At 44.0% G+C, this 15,909-nt stretch overlaps 1 protein-coding gene across 1 annotated transcript in view; it reads right to left on the bottom strand.

The window, feature by feature from the left end:
* PLA2G4A (phospholipase A2 group IVA) overlaps positions 1-6,484 on the bottom strand; it is a 396,740-nt gene extending 390,256 nt beyond the window's left edge. The window contains 1 exon segment of the mRNA XM_073592869.1: positions 6,354-6,484. The gene's annotated coding sequence lies outside the window, so the exon portion shown is untranslated.
* Between the last annotated feature and the right edge of the window lie 9,425 nt (positions 6,485-15,909).

Below are 15,909 nucleotides of genomic sequence, written 5' to 3' on the forward strand. Positions count from 1 at the left end.
GTATAAAATGAGCATGGCGATAGCCAATCCGGTGCCCTGAAGAAGTCACGTGATTTGACGCAACGCGTAGGCACGCAACCGGAAATACGTCAGTGCGGACCGGAAGTGACATAGCGAGTATCGCTATAACGCTGTTCCCATCGCTGTTTGGCGTTTTTTGTTTACGTTTATGTAAGCTAATTTTTTACCTTTAATAAATCCATTGGCTTTAACTTTATTACACTATTGGAGTCTTTTCAATTACCCCTATATGGAGCTTAACAGTCGGAGGAAGTGACGGCCCCCTCCCCCAGAAGGATTAGGATGCCATCACCATCACTGCACGAGAGTGACCACAGACCCATTGGAAGTACATAGGCACCCCCACTGTGGAATAGAGGCCCTACCAAGTGGAGGAAGTGACGCCCCCCTCCCTCCGGAAGGAGTAGGACGCCATTGTCATCACTGCACCAGAGTGACCACAGACCTATTGGAAGCACACAGGCACTTTTATCGTGCCATAGAGGTGAGAGTTCTGGGAGCCCCGAGTGGGTATCCGTTACCACGAACAGTCACCAGATCACCTAGCAACGCATGTTCACCCACCAGTCACAGTTTATGTTATGTTTTGTGCTTTTTACTGAGTGACTTTTATTTGATTAGCACTTTGTCACTATGATACACCTGCTATATGTTTTTTAATCTGCACATATTATTCTACCCCATTAGGGGATTGTTATTTTATTTTTCAGGTGTGTAGTTTATGCATTTATTCATTTACTTCATTTTGTGTTGCGCAGAATCACTTACACAATTCAGTACGATTGTGCCCTTTTTATGTTCTCTTTCTAGGCCCGTCAGAATTTGACGTAAAAAGTCCAATGGGGCATATACACATGATCGGAATATACGATGAAAAGCTCCCGTCTGAGTTTTTCTGTCGGACATTCCGCTCGTGTGTACACGGCATTAGAGGTGCCTCTCTTCTCTTTTATACTCTGTAGCTCCTGCTGGGTTGAGCTTCTAATCCCCTTGTAGAGGCTGCCATTTGTGAATGTACATTTTTACATTGCTATAATCTTTTACATGGACTATAAACTGAAGGACTTATGAACAAATGGTTGTGGTACAAATCGGCAGAGTTTCCATTATTTATAATGGGGAAATTCGCGTTGATAAACAAGCGCTTTGGATTACAAGCAAGGTATTACTGTATACAGTATCTCACAAACGTGAGTACACCCCTGACATAACTGTAAATATTTTATCATATCTGTGACAACACTGAAGAACTGACACTTTGCTACAATGTAATGTAGTGAGTGTACATCTTGTATAACAGTGTACATTTGCTATCCCCTCAAAACAACGCAATCCACAGCCATTAATGTCTAAACCGCTGGCAACAAAAGTGAGTACACCCCTAAATGAAAATGTCCAAATTGGGGCCAAAGTGTCAATATTGTGTGTGGCCAACAATTATTTTCAAGCACTGCCTGAACCCTCTTGGGCATGGAATTCACCAGAGCTTCACAGGTTGCCACTGGAGTCCTCTTCCACTCCTCCATGATGACATCATGGAGCTGGTGGATGTTAGAGTCCTTGCGCTCCTCTACCTTCTGTTTGAGGATGCCCCACAGATACTCAATAGGGTTTAGGTCTGGAGATATGCTTAGCCAGTCCATCACCTTTACCCTCGGCTTCTTTAGCAAGGCAGTGGTCGTCTTGGAGGTGTGTTTGGGGTCGTAATGTTGGAATACTGCCCTGCGGCTCAGCCTCCAAAAGGGAGGGGGATCATGCTCTGCTTCAGTATGTCACAGTACATGTTGGCATTCATGGTTTCCTCAATGAACTGTAGCTCCCCAGTGCTGGCAGCCCCAGACCATGACATTCCCACCACCATGCTTGACTGTAGGCAAGACACACTTGTTTTTGTACTCCTCACCTGGTTGCCGCCACACACGCTTGACACCATCTGAACCAAATAAGTTTATTTTGGTCACATCAGACCACAGGACATGGTTCCAGTAATCCATGTCCTTAGTCTGCTTGTCTTCAGCAAACTGTTTGTGGGCGCATCATCTTTAGAAGTGGCTTCCTTCTGGGACAACAGCCATGCAGACCAATTTTATTTAATAGTGCGGCGTATAGTCTGAGCACTGACAGGTTGACCCCCACCCCTTCAACCTCTGCAGTAATGCTGGCAGCACTCATACGTCTATTTCCCAAAGACAACCTCTGGATATGACACTGAGCACGTGCACTCAACTTCTTTGGTCGACCATGGTGAGGCCTGTTCTGAGTGGACCCTGTCCTGTTAAACCGCTGTATGGTCTTGGCCACCATGCTGCAGCTCAGTTTCAGGCTCTTGGCAATCTTCTTATAGCCTATGCCATCTTTATGTAGAGCAACAATTCTTTTTTTCAGATGATCAGAGAATTCTTTGCCATGGAGGTGCCATGTTGAACTTCCAGTGACCAGTAAGTGTGAGAGCGATAACACCAAAATTTAACACAACTGCTCCTCATTCATACCTGAGACCTTGTAACACTAACGAGTCACATGACACCGGGAGGGAAAATGGCTAACTGGGCCCAGTTTGGACATTTTCACTTAGGGGTGTACTCACTTTTGTTGCCAGCGGTTTAGACATTAATGTGTTGAGTTATTTTGAGGGGAAAGAAGATTTACACTGTTATACAAGCTGTACACTCACTACTTTACATTGTAGCAAAGTGTCATTTCTTCAGTGTTGTCACATGAAAAGATAAAATATTTACAAAAATGTGAGGGGTGTACTCACTTGTGAGATACTGTATATATACACACTATATTACCAAAAATATTGGGGTGCCTGCCTTTACACACACCTGAACTTTAATGGCACCACAGTCTGTAGGGTTCAATATGGAGTTGGCACACCCTTTGCAGCTATAACAGCTTAAACTCTTCTGGGAAGGCTGTCCACAAGGTTTAGGAGTGTGTCTATGGGAATGTTTGACCATTCTTCCAAAAGCGCATTTGTGAGGTCAGCACCGATGTGAACAAAAAGGCCTGGCTCGCAGTTTCCGCTCCAATTTATCTCAAAAGGTGTTCTAGTGGGTTGAGGTCAGGACTCTGTGCAGGCCAGTCAAGTCCCTCCACCCCAAATTCACTCATCCATGTCTTTATGGATCTTGCTTTGTGCACTGGTCCAAATCATTTGGTGGAGGGGGTATATGGTGTGGGGTGTGGGGTTGTTTTTCAGGGGTTGGTCTCAGCCCCTTAGTTCCAGTGAAAGGAACTCTTAGGGTGTCAGCATACCAAGACATTTTGGACAATTTCTTGCTCCCAACTTTGTGGGAACAGTTTGGGGATGCCCCCTTCTTGTGCCAACATGACTGCGCACCAGTGCACAAAGCAAGGCCCTATAAAGACATGGATGAGCGAGTTTGGGGGGGGGGGGGGGGGGGCCTGACTGACCTGCACAGAGTACTGACTTCAACCCGATTTAACTCATCCCAAAGGTGATCTATCGGTTTGACATCAGCACCCTACTGGACTAATTAAAGGCAGGCATCCCAATACTTTTGGTAATAAAATGATATACATACGATATATTTATTTTTTTCTCCTTTTAGCGGTTGAACTAAATGGACTTGTGTCTCTTTTCGGCAAGACTAACTATGTAAATTGAAGTCAAATTCCAGCTAACACTTTATAAGCCTTTTTTTCCCTTTAGGGATAAATAAAAGCTCATTGTAAGCACCCCTGCTAGAGTTTAATGGTTTGTCTCATCTCTGCAACTGATACATCTGCTGGAGAGCTTCTTCACTTAAAAAAACAGACTTGCTGGCCTGATCACAAGATGAAAATAGAAGAAAGAACATCTAAAAGGAAACTAAGGCCTCTTGCACACTGCAGTTTGAAAAAGCTCAGTACAGCTTTTTTTTTACCAATCTTAAATACAGCCCATTTATTGTAATGTGCCTATGCACACAGGCCTGTAAACAAGCACTGTGCATTCTTCAGAAAAAAAAAAAAAAATAGAAAAATCTGTTTTTTTGGTTAGCAATTTATACCTCATGCATGCAAATGCCCATTTACATAAAGAGCCGGGAGCAGCAGCCGGTGCTTAATATATTGGGAGGGGGGCATGTGTATATACATGTGTCCGGCGCCTTGCATGTAAATTGGGGCCACGCACATGGATTAGGGGGGCGGCTTCCCTGTGCCCCGCGTGGACTGACTGTCACTGGCTGGGAGGTGGCGGCACCACCAAGGGGTTAAAAAAAAGTGAAAGAAAAAAAAAAAAAAAAAAAAAACATCCCTTCAAATCCTATGGAACTCTTCACAACGGTCAGTTGCATTTTCTGCATTGCAGTCCTGCTTGCTGCATTTTTTGCACGTTTAAATGGCCTTTTCACACTGATCAGTCTTTGAGCCTAGGTTTACATTTGTGCGAACACAGACATCGCATGCGATTCGCACCCGCACTGCGTTGTATTTCTGAACTCGCATTGAATTCACACAAAAAAGGTGCAGGGACTTTTTTTTCCCCCCGCACTATAATCGGATCTCATGGGTGTTCTCACCTATGTGATCCGATTCCTGTACAAATCCACAGTTCACACTGCGATCTGTGAACCGTTCTGGGGGTGTCATTAACAAGGTATTGACACCTGCAGCGGTTCGCAGAGGGCTGTGTGAACTGCCTGCGGGAGAGATGCGGGAACCGGTGCTGTAATCGTGCAGGTTCCCGCATCGCACAAGTGTGAACCTAGGCTTATGCGCTTTTGTTCACTTGTGAAGAGTTTTACTTGAAGGGATGCATTTTTTCTTCTGGTTTTATTTGTTTTTCTGGCTAAACAAAAACTGACCTGTGTGAAAGCAGCCTAATGCCGCGTACACACGGGCAGACTTTGACGGACTAGGTGTGGCGGACTTTGAAGGACTTTCCTAATGAACGGACTTGCCTACACACGATCAACCAAAGTCCGGCGGATTCGTACGTGATGACGTACGACCGGACTAAAACAAGGAAGTTCATAGCCAGTAGCCATTAGCTGCCCTAGCGTCGTTTTTTGTCCTTCGGACTAGCATACAGACGAGCGGACTTTTCGACCGGACTCGAGTCCGTCGGAAAGATTTGAAACATGTTTAATTTCTGGGTCTGTCGAACTTTTGGGAAAAAGTGTCCACTGGAGCCCACACACGATCAAATTATCCGACGGACTCCGGTACGCCGGACCAAGTCTGCTGTAAAGTCCGCTCGTGTGTACGCGGCATAATGCAGCCATCACATGTAAGAATTAGTAAGCTGCAATAATGTTTGCTTTAAAGGAAGCCTGTTGGAGCCAGGATAGAGGTAAGTAATCCACTTTATGATTTTGTCTCATTCAGATACTGGAACAGCGAGGACGACGAGAGCTGCCTGCTTGCCTTGGATGGCTTCTACTGTTTTCAGAGACCTCTGTTACATAAAAAGAAGCAGGAAAAGCAGTAGCTGAGAGATATGCCATGTAAGCAGAAATCCAACAGTGCCAGGAAGAGAGGTTACACAGCATTACCCTCACTCTATACACAGCCTACTACTACAGACTCCTATGGATCCAGTGTCAAGGCAATAAATGTCACCTACACCTCACACACACAGAGCTGTAATCTAATGGCCCATACACACGATCGTCCAAAAATAACGTTATTGAATTGATCGTACGATAATCTGATCGTTAGTACACAGTTTTCGAGAGCCGATCATAACAGTTCATCTGATATTATCCAAAGGAACAGGTACAAAAGTTTTTTTTCATACGATACCAGAGACAGTACGATTGTCGTTTAATCAATACAGTCGTCATTTGAAATTACAATACAAATGCACTACAACATTACATCACTTCTTCATTTTCATTCTGTCGTATGAGACTTTTCGTAGCTTTAGTAAACTCTTCATTTTCTATATGAGATTAGCATGCAAAAAAAAAAAAAAAAAAAACGAACAATCGTCCGATAATCTCATTGCGTGTACCAGGCATTAAGATAAAGCTGTCCGCTCGCCTTCATCCTAAAATACAAGAATATGGTACAAATCGATCCAAAATCCTTTCCCACACAAAGTAACGTGACTACAGGAATGTAAACAATCTACATCACCAATAAACCAAAACCATAGGATTGTCCCCACTTTGGTATACAGTAGCAACATACAATGTATTTCCTGTGGATCTTACTTCTTCTATTCAGCATTTCATGTGTAAAGCGTCTTAGAATAGTGATACTCCCACACAATGGTAACAAGTTTAGGCTCATCTATGGCTGTCACATCCCACCAGTCAAACCATTGTTCTCTCTACACTTCAGTGTTTGTAAACTTGTGTGGAACATAAACATACCTTCTCCCCTCAGTATCCCCTGAGAAAGTTCCTTCTTCAATGGAGTCCTTGTGCTGTGATCATCCCTCCACTGTTTCCTCAGCACTGTGTCATTCACTTCCTCGTCTGGAGTCTCGTGACCTCTCCTCACCAGTAATACACTCAGTTTTACTAAACTAAAGAGCCCGCAAACAGCTTCTCCTCATCAATTAACCGCTTGCATTCCAGGGACAGTTTTGCTTTTCCACTATTGCCCTTTTCATTCAGTAATTAGTTAAAGTAGACCTTTCCCCCCTTTCCTAAATTATACTTCGGCAGACATCTCTGCATGCTGACGTCTAATCGCCTAAGGGCCCACTCACACACCGGGGATGATTTACTAAAGGCAAATAGACTGTGAAATTTGCAAGTGCAGGTTGCTCCTGAGCAATGCTTCTCAGCTCCTGTCCTCAGGGCCCACTAACAGGCCAGGTTTTATGTATTACCTTGGGGAGATGCAGACTAGAATACTGCAATCACTGGGCAGCAAATGATATCACCTGTGATGTATTTCAGTTATCCTGTAAACCTGGCCTGTTAGTGGGTCCTTAGTACAGGAGAACCACTGTAAGGCTACTGGGGCAGGCGTCAGCGGTAAAGCGGTGCTATTTTTAGCACTGTTTTACTGTCGTTTTAGCGGCGCTATTCGGCCACTTTTAACCCCCGCTAGCGGCTGAAAAAGGGTTAAAACCACCCACAAAGCACCGCTGCGGCGGGGTTTCGGCGGTGGTGCCCCATTAATTTCAATGGGCAGGGGAGCTTTAGGAGAGGTGTATACACTGCTCTTACAGCGCTGCAAAGATGCGGCTTGTAGGACTTTTTTTACCGTCCTGCAAGCACACAGCTCCAGTGTGAAAGCATTCAGGCTTTCACACTGGAGAGACACTTTACAGGCGCTACTTTTAGTGCTGTAGCGCCTCAATGTGAAAGTAGCCTTACAGAGGTTAGCAAGTGGGGCAACGCTTCACTTTGGAAAGAATACCCAATCACATGCAATAAATAAAAACAGCTTTTTTTTCTGGACATGATTGGATGATGGAAGTCAGCAGAGATTCCCCTCGTTTTCTAAGCTCTGGAGCAACTGCATTTTGTAGAGCAATGTTTCTCAACTCCAGTCCTCAAGGACCCCCAAAAGGTCATGTTTCCAGGCTTTCCATTATTTTGCACAGGTGATTTGATCAGTTTCACTGCGTTAAGCTGACCATACACTATACAATTTTCTTAATCGATTTTATTTAGATTTACCTTCAACTATGTAGTGCAAGGGCCTGCCTGATTTCATACAAATTTTAAGTGTTTAGGTTCAACCTCATATTCTATCGTTTTGGTAAATGTAAAGGAAAGTTGTACAGGAAAATTGTATAATGTATGGCCAGCCTTAGTAATTATCACAGCCATTTCAGCTGAGGGAAATCCTGAAAACATTTGCCTTTAGGCTGGGTTCACGCATATGCAAATTGGATGTGGATCTGCACCCAATTCGCATAGCAGGAGATTGTGACCGACTCTCTATGGAGCTGGTTCACACATCTCCGCAGCGGCTCCGATGCAAATTGCACAGGAGCCCTGTGCATCTTTTGGTCTGTTTCAGGTCTGAATTCAGCCCACAATTCGGGCTTAAATCGGACCTGAAACTGTAAATGGAGACACACCACACTCCTGCTGTGAGTGGCTGTGTGTTCCAGTGTGAACCCAGCCTCAGTAAGTCAACCCCATAGTTCATACCTCCCAACTTTTTGAGATGGGAATTAGGGACACCTATCAGCAAAAGTATGCAGGCATAGGACACATACCCTTAAAGGAGAATTTTACACAAAAAAAAGAAAACGTTTGGTTAAACCCACAAGTGCTTACTATTCCTTTATATTGGCTTTTGGAATTTACAAATGCAGCAATTTAGAAATTGGATGAAAGGTTTAACTCTGGAAAACACTTTTTGACAGATAAAAAGGGCATTTTATATACAACTATATAGATCTGACCAAAATGAGGGACAAATGAGGAGGTATGAGGGACAGAGGGACATTACTCCAAATCAGGGACAGTTGGGAGCTATGCATAGTGCAGTGACTGGTGTTTTTCCACAACGTAGCCCCAAGGTGCATTGCATTACGCTAAATGCAGACCTGCTAGATGTTACTAGAAGTCACCGCAGAGCAGCGCAACACACCGTGCTCTTGTGTGTTGACATGAATGAAGTGTCACTTTGTTCACTTCAAATAAAGTTTAGGATAAAAAAAAAATATATCGAACTGTGTTATATGCTAAAACACACATTACACAGCCCTCTCAGTGCAGCCAAAACTGACAGCTGCCCACACATTAAGGCCCCATACACACTATTAGATTTTCTGCAGATTTTTGTCTTTTAATTTACCAAAACCATATAATATGAGGTCAAACCCTAAAGGCCCATACGCACGATACAAAAATCAGATGGGAAAATTCGTATGACAAGCTGTCTGCTGATTTTCGGATTGTTAGTATGGTTCTTTCGACAGCCGATTTTGCTTTTTCATCAGGACAAAAGCTGGATGTGCAGACTATACCATTTTTGTCGGATGTGAACTCAACATCCGATTTTTGTTTCATTAGTATGGTTTTCGTCCGAAAAAAATCATAAGAGCAAGACTACGCATGCTCAGAAACAAAAGAATACATACAAAACTATTCAACACATTACGTCACTTCTGACGTTGTATTAGGGTTACCACCTCCTCCCTTTAAACTCTAACACATATTAATTACACAGGTTCTGAGGCTGATAAACCGCTTCCCGACCAACCGCTGCAGTTATACTGTGGCAGGTTGGCTCCCCTGCGCGAGCCGTCGTAGCTATACGTCGGTTCCCGGGGTTGGGATAGCAGGCGCGCGTGCCCGCTGCACAGCGGGGGTGCCGATGCTCATGGCCAACGGTCGCGATGACCGCCGGCCACGAGCGATCGTGACCAGGAGACACAGAACAGGGACGAGTGTGTGTAAACTCACACTTTCCTGTTCTGTTCTGACAGGAGTGACAGATCGTGTGTTCCTATTTGCTAGGAACCACAATCCGTCACTTCCCCTTGTTAGTCCCCTCCCTCTTCAGTTGGAATCACCTCCCAGGGAACATAGTTAACCCCTTCACTGCCCGCTAGTGTTAACCCCTTCACTGCCAGTGACATTTTTACAGTAATCAATGCATTTTTATAGCACTTGTCGCTGTATTAATGCCAATTAGAGTTGCCACCTCATCCCTTTAAACCCGAACACATATTATTTACACAGGTTCTGCGGCTGATTAAGGTGGTAATTAAACTCACTCAGCCCTGTTTCACACTTGTGCGGTGCGAATTGAAGCTCAGGTTTCACTGGGGAGATAAAAATCTCCTGTTCAAAGAATTCATTGCGTTTTTGCTCAGTATCAGAGAGCAGGGAGAGGGGGAGGGAGGGGGGGAGATGTAGTGAAGAGAAGTAGAAATTCCTTGTTCAGAACGCAATGCATCTGCGAATCAGATGCGTTCCCATAGGAGATAATAGGCTTGTAGTTCGCACCGCAATGCCCAAAAAACGCACACGTTTTTTGTGCAATGCGCAGTGCGAATGCAACGCACATATGTGAACCAGATGCATTCATATGAATGTATTTTAAAATGTCCTGCGAATTAGATGCGGTGTAAGCCGCATCTAATTCGCATAGGTGTGAACCCGGGCTTAGTGCCTTATCTGCATTTAATTAGCCTCAGAACCTGTGTAATTCCTATGTGTTCGGGTTTAAAGGGATGAGGTGGCAACTCTAATGTCAATAGTCCCAAAAATGTGTCAAAATTGTCCGATGTGTCGCCATAATGTCGCAGTCATGATAAAAATCGCAGATCGCCACTAGTAAAAAAAAATAATAATAAAAATGCTATAAATCTATCCCCTATTTTGTAGACTCAAACCAATCAATATACACTTATTGCAATTTTTTTTACCAAAAATATGTAGAAGAAAACATATTGGCCTAAACTGAGAAAAAATTTGCTTTTTTTATCAAAATGGGGATATTTATTATAACAAAAAGTACAAAATAATGCGTTTTTTCAAAATTTCGCTCTTTTTTTTGTTTATAGCGCAAAAAATAAAAACCGCAGAGGCAATCAAATACCACCAAAAGAAAGCTCTATTTGTGGGAAAAAAAGGACGTCAATTTTGTTTGGGTACAACGTCGCACGACCGCACAATTGTCAGTTAAAGCAACGCAGTGCCGAATTACAAAAAGTGCTCTGGTCAGGAAGGGGGTAAATTCTACCGGGGCTGAAGTGGTTAAGGTGGTAATTAAACTCACTTAGTGCCTTATCTGAATTAAATCAGCCTCAGAACCTGTGTAATTAATATGTGTTTGGGTTTAAAGGGATGAGGTGCAAGCCTAGGTTGTATTCTGTGGTACAAGAATTTTCATATTGTCAGTAACTTGGATAGTGTGTATCCAGCTTTGACCCCTCCAGGTTAGTGTGTGGGCAGTGTGAATGGACCCTAACCCCCCCCCCCCCCCCCCTTTTTTTTTTTTGCTTTGCTTAACTTTTTTCTCTTATACTTTCTAGTTTCCCTGAAAGCAGTAATAACCCCAAAAGCAAACATTCATTATATTTCAGCTTACGGATTCTTAGATGCGATGGCTGCAATAGTTTTATTTTTAGGATTCTTTTCTTTTCTCTCTCTCTTTTTGAGACAAACCATTTACCACTGACAGGGGTGCTTACAATTATCAGCTTTTTTTTATGTAAAATCTTTATCCCAAAAGAAAAAACTGTTGATGGAGTTTGGCTTTAATTTGTTAGTGTCTAAATCTGCTAGTACCTCTAACACTCCCCTTCCTCCAGCCTGACAATGCTGCTGTCCAAAGGTGCGCCCTGTGAGCATTTATCCAGACTTGGAGGCACTCTAATACAGGAGGTGTGTTACTTTCCAGATTACCTGGTAAAAAAAAAAGAGGCAAAAAAGCCTAAAAAAAAGAAAACAAATGCAGCCACCACATCTAATGATTAGTAATCTGCAATGTATTACATTTTTGGTTTTGATTATGTAGGTCTGGCTGCACAGATGCCGCCTGGGAAGTCAACATCACCTATGCCATCTGGAAAATCATGTACCTAAACTGTGAGGTTTCGCAGTAATGTCATATTGCGCATGCACAAGATAAATCACATGGCATCATGCACTTCATTCCACTCATGCGCTGTATGAGACTACAGCCATTTGCTGGGGAACAAAAAAAAGTTTCTCCCTAGGATCTCGCCAGATCTCGGAAGGGTTTTTTCTCCATGAGATACCCGTAGTGGGGTACGATGCATGCACAAGATAAGAAGCATGACATTAAACGCTGCATTATATTGTATGTTTATGATCTGTGAATTTATATATCAATCCTGATTGCTAGCTGCTGAAATTCAGTCTGTTCTACTTAATAAGTGGGGACCTTTTTTTGGGCTCGGTTCACATTTATGCGAATTGGATGCATTTTGAACCGCATTCCGATTTGCATGGCATGTGAACTGAACCGGCCTTCTATGGAACCGGTTCACATACTCTATGTTTGGACCGGCGGCAATGCAATTTTAAGAAGAGTCCTGTACTTTTTTCAGTCTGGTTCAGGTGCGATTTCAAGTAAAAATTTGCGCCTGAATCACATCTGAACCGGTATTTTTGTAAATATTTTATTATATCTTTTTATGTAACAACACTGAAGAAATGACACTTTGCTACAATGTAAAGTAGTGAGTGTACAGCTTGTATAACAGTGTAAATTTGCTGTCCCCTCCAAATAACTCAACACACAGCCATTAATATCTAAATCACTGGCAACAAAAGTGAGTACACCCCTAAGTGAAAATGTCCAAATTAGGCCCAATTAGAAGGAAGAGCAAGGCCGTTGCTTCTCCTCTTTGCCGAACAAGAAGTGTGTCCTGAGACCCGATTGGCCAGGGAGTCATATTGGCCGGGAGGAGAATCAGGAGGACAATAGCGAATATTAATTCGCTATTGTCACACAACTGGGTGGATTTGGGGCACAGTGCTCTGCGCCACAAGCCCCCCCCCCCCCTTTTTTAAGGCAATTAGAACCTCGGGCTCTAATCATGTGCTTCAAAAAAAAAAAAAAAAAAAACCCCATTGAAATTCATGCATCTGGCGCCCTGCATTTAGATTAGGGGCCGGCCACATAGATTAAGGGGTGGCGCCCCTGTGGCCCTTATGGACGGGCCGCCACCGGTGAGGTGTATGTGCAGTGTATACTCTTAGCATACATAATATGCTGAGATTGGAGTTGGGCATTGGGAAAATGTAACTCTCTCAAACAGGTTTTTATTGAGCATAAGAAAATAAAATATTTATGTTCCAGAGCAAAATAAGTACGTAAGGACTGCAGATATTACCATATAAGGAATCCAATATATTGTACACTACATTAGATATACCGCTTACCTATAAAGTCAAATAAAGCATTACTAAACATCGTAAGGTACTGCCTGACAACCACCATTTTGCTATCTTTAAATTGCTTTGCAGTATTCTGTCAATTGCTAGAATATTCGGTCCATAACCAGGTCTACCGGGGGTAAACCCGGCACATCGAGCCAGGAGGATCATAGTTTTGTCAAATTTGCCTCGTTTGCCCCTGTGTTGATAGATACGTTTCTCTAGGCGGATGGTTTCACCCATTTGATTAATCCATTCTTGCACTGTGGGAGGTTATGTAGACTTCCAGTGCCTCAGAATCATTTTGCAGGCCTGAAAGAGAGTCCTGGCAATAGCCTGTCTAGGAATTTCCTCTATCGGGGGAATGTCTAGAATACCCAGTAAGCAATGTTTAGGGTCCTCCAGAATCGGAACCTGAAAGACCCTATTAAGAGTATCTATACCCTTCCTCCAATATAAATGTAGCTTTGGACATCTCCATAGAAGGTGGAAATCCCTGTGATCTGCACAGCATTTAGTATAGGTGGAATCCGATCTCACCCCCATGTGGGCCAACCTAGCTGGTGTATAATGTACTCTCAAGATTATATATAACAGGTGCTGAGCCACATTCAAGGAGCACTGGGGACGGCCTGCAGGGCTTCCTCCCACTGCTCCTCCTCAAGGGCCCCAACATCCTGCTCCCATTGAGACACCACCTTGAGAGGCGAGTCCTGGAGGAAGAGACTAAGTAGCATAGCATAACAACATGATATAAACCCTTTGTACGAGGTGGCCTCAAACAGGTAAAAAAGACAGGAGTAGACTCCAAAGACCATTGATCCATTTGGGCACTGACTGCATGCTGAAGTTGCAGATATTAACCCCCCTGGTGGTATTCCCGAGCATGGCTTGGGGTGAGATTTCAGTACCATTAGCGGTAACCCCGAGACGCATCGCTGGATCCTGGAAGAGGTTACTTACCTTGTCCCCGGGATCCCGCTATGTACTCCGCTGTGTACGGCGGCCGGATCTTCCGCATCTTCGCCAGATGCACTGCTTCCGTTCCCTGCGAGCATCGTGACGCAGGGGGGTGGAACTGGCGGCAAATTCAAACCATATAAAACACAATAACACTGATACATTGTAATTCTATTGGATTACATTACTAAACAAAATAAAATTTGCCTCCAGTGCTTTATCCAGTGCCCTTGCCTGCAGTTTTACTGTACTTTCTGTCTGGAAACTGCAGAGCGACTATGGCATCAAAAAAGCGCGCCTCTACCTCAAAAGCGGCATATAACCTGCTGGAAAACAGCGACAGCGATACAGAATCGCTTGAAGAATTGAGTGATATCAATTTGTGAGGAAGTTTATCATCAGGCACGGAAAGCGATTTCAGCGATGATCCTGCGACTGTGCCCAGTGATGTGCGGACTTGGTGCCCAATTGACTGCGGTATGGAGCACGTAGCGCCCCCAAGATTCCCATTTACTGGAGCACCTGGTATCAAAGTGGATGTGGAAGATGACAAACCATTGACATACCTCCAACTCTTTTTTGACCGATGAGGTTATAGAAAAAATTGTTACCGGGAGCAACAAGCTGCTACGCATCAGAGGTTTGCAAGGAGCAGAAAGTGGGAACCAGCGACCAAAGAGGACATCTGGAAGTTTCTGGGCCTCATAATTCTTCAGGGAGTGGTGGGGAAACCCCTGAAGAAGTGGTATTGGACAACCAACAAATTACTAGCCACTCCTTTTTTTGGCACCGTCATGTCGGAGTACAAATTTTCTCTGATAATGAAATATTTTCACTTTGAAAATAATGAAGAATTTGATGAGACTTCTCATCCAGCACCAAAACTGAAAAAGATTTGGGAGGTATATTAAATTATTCCAAAAAATTTTCAGCAGACCTATGTACCAGATAAAGACAGCAGTATCGACGAAATTCGAATGGCCTACAAAGGAAGATTCAGCTGGATACAGTATATCGTGTCTAAGAGAGCACGATTTGGCATAAAATCATTCATGCTCTGTGAATCCAGCACTGGTTACATATGGAATTCGGTCCTTTACACTGGGAAAGGAACCAAATTCAACAAAAGATTCAGTAATTATGGAATGGCAACCGCTTCCGTTCTTACTTTGATTGAGCCATTGCTGAATCAGGGCTACTGTGTAACCACAGATCATTTTTACACTTCTCCAGAACTCTATTGCCCCGTACACACGGTCGGACTTTGTTAGGACATTCCGACAACAAAATCCTAGGATTTTTTCCGACGGATGTTGGCTCAAACTTGTTTTGCATACACACGGTCGCACAAAGTTGTCGGAATTTCCGATCGCCAAGAACGCGGTGACGTCAACCACGTACGACGAGACTAGAAAAGTCCAGTTCAGAACCAAGCGCAGCACCTTTTGGGCTCCTTTTGCTAATCTCGTGTTAGTAAAAGTTTGGTGAGAGACGATTCGCGCTTTTTCAGACTCGTGGCTTTCAGATCGTTTTCTGCCGTTCAGTTTGTGCTTGTGGGTTTGTATCTGCTCTTCAGTGCGTGCAAGCAAGTTCCGCGTGACTTTAATTAGTCATTGTATTCTTGTTCGTTCGTTACTGTTTTTCAGGTCGCTCTTCACAGGCCTTGCTGTTCTTCAGTGCGTTCTGTTACTTCGTTCTGAGCAGCCGACCGCTTTCTAGCCATGTTGCGTATGCGTACTCCTCATAGAGTTCATGCTGTGCGGGGGCTTGGTGTTGGGGTCCTGACCTTGACACAAGTCCAGTCCATGAACAGGGTGGGGAGGAGTTCATGGACCAAGAATTGGTTGCTTCAGCGTGACCAGTTCTCTCATATGCCTTTGCTCCGTGAGATCCGTGAGAATAATCCTGATGATTTCAGGAACTTTCTCAGGATGACGAACCCTGTGTTTCACCGTCTGGCTTCGCTGACCCCCTATATCAGCAGGCAGGATACCTGCATGAGGCAAGCCATCACTCCAGAGCAGAGGCTCGTCGCTACCCTGCGGTATTTGGCGACAGGGAGAAGTCTGCAGGACTTGAAGTTCTCGACAGGCATCTCCCCCCAGGCTCTGGGTATCATCATCCCAGAGACCTGTTCTGC

The sequence above is a fragment of the Aquarana catesbeiana genome, linkage group LG07, assembly GCF_042186555.1.
Source record: "Aquarana catesbeiana isolate 2022-GZ linkage group LG07, ASM4218655v1, whole genome shotgun sequence".
Lineage (NCBI taxonomy): Eukaryota > Metazoa > Chordata > Amphibia > Anura > Ranidae > Aquarana > Aquarana catesbeiana.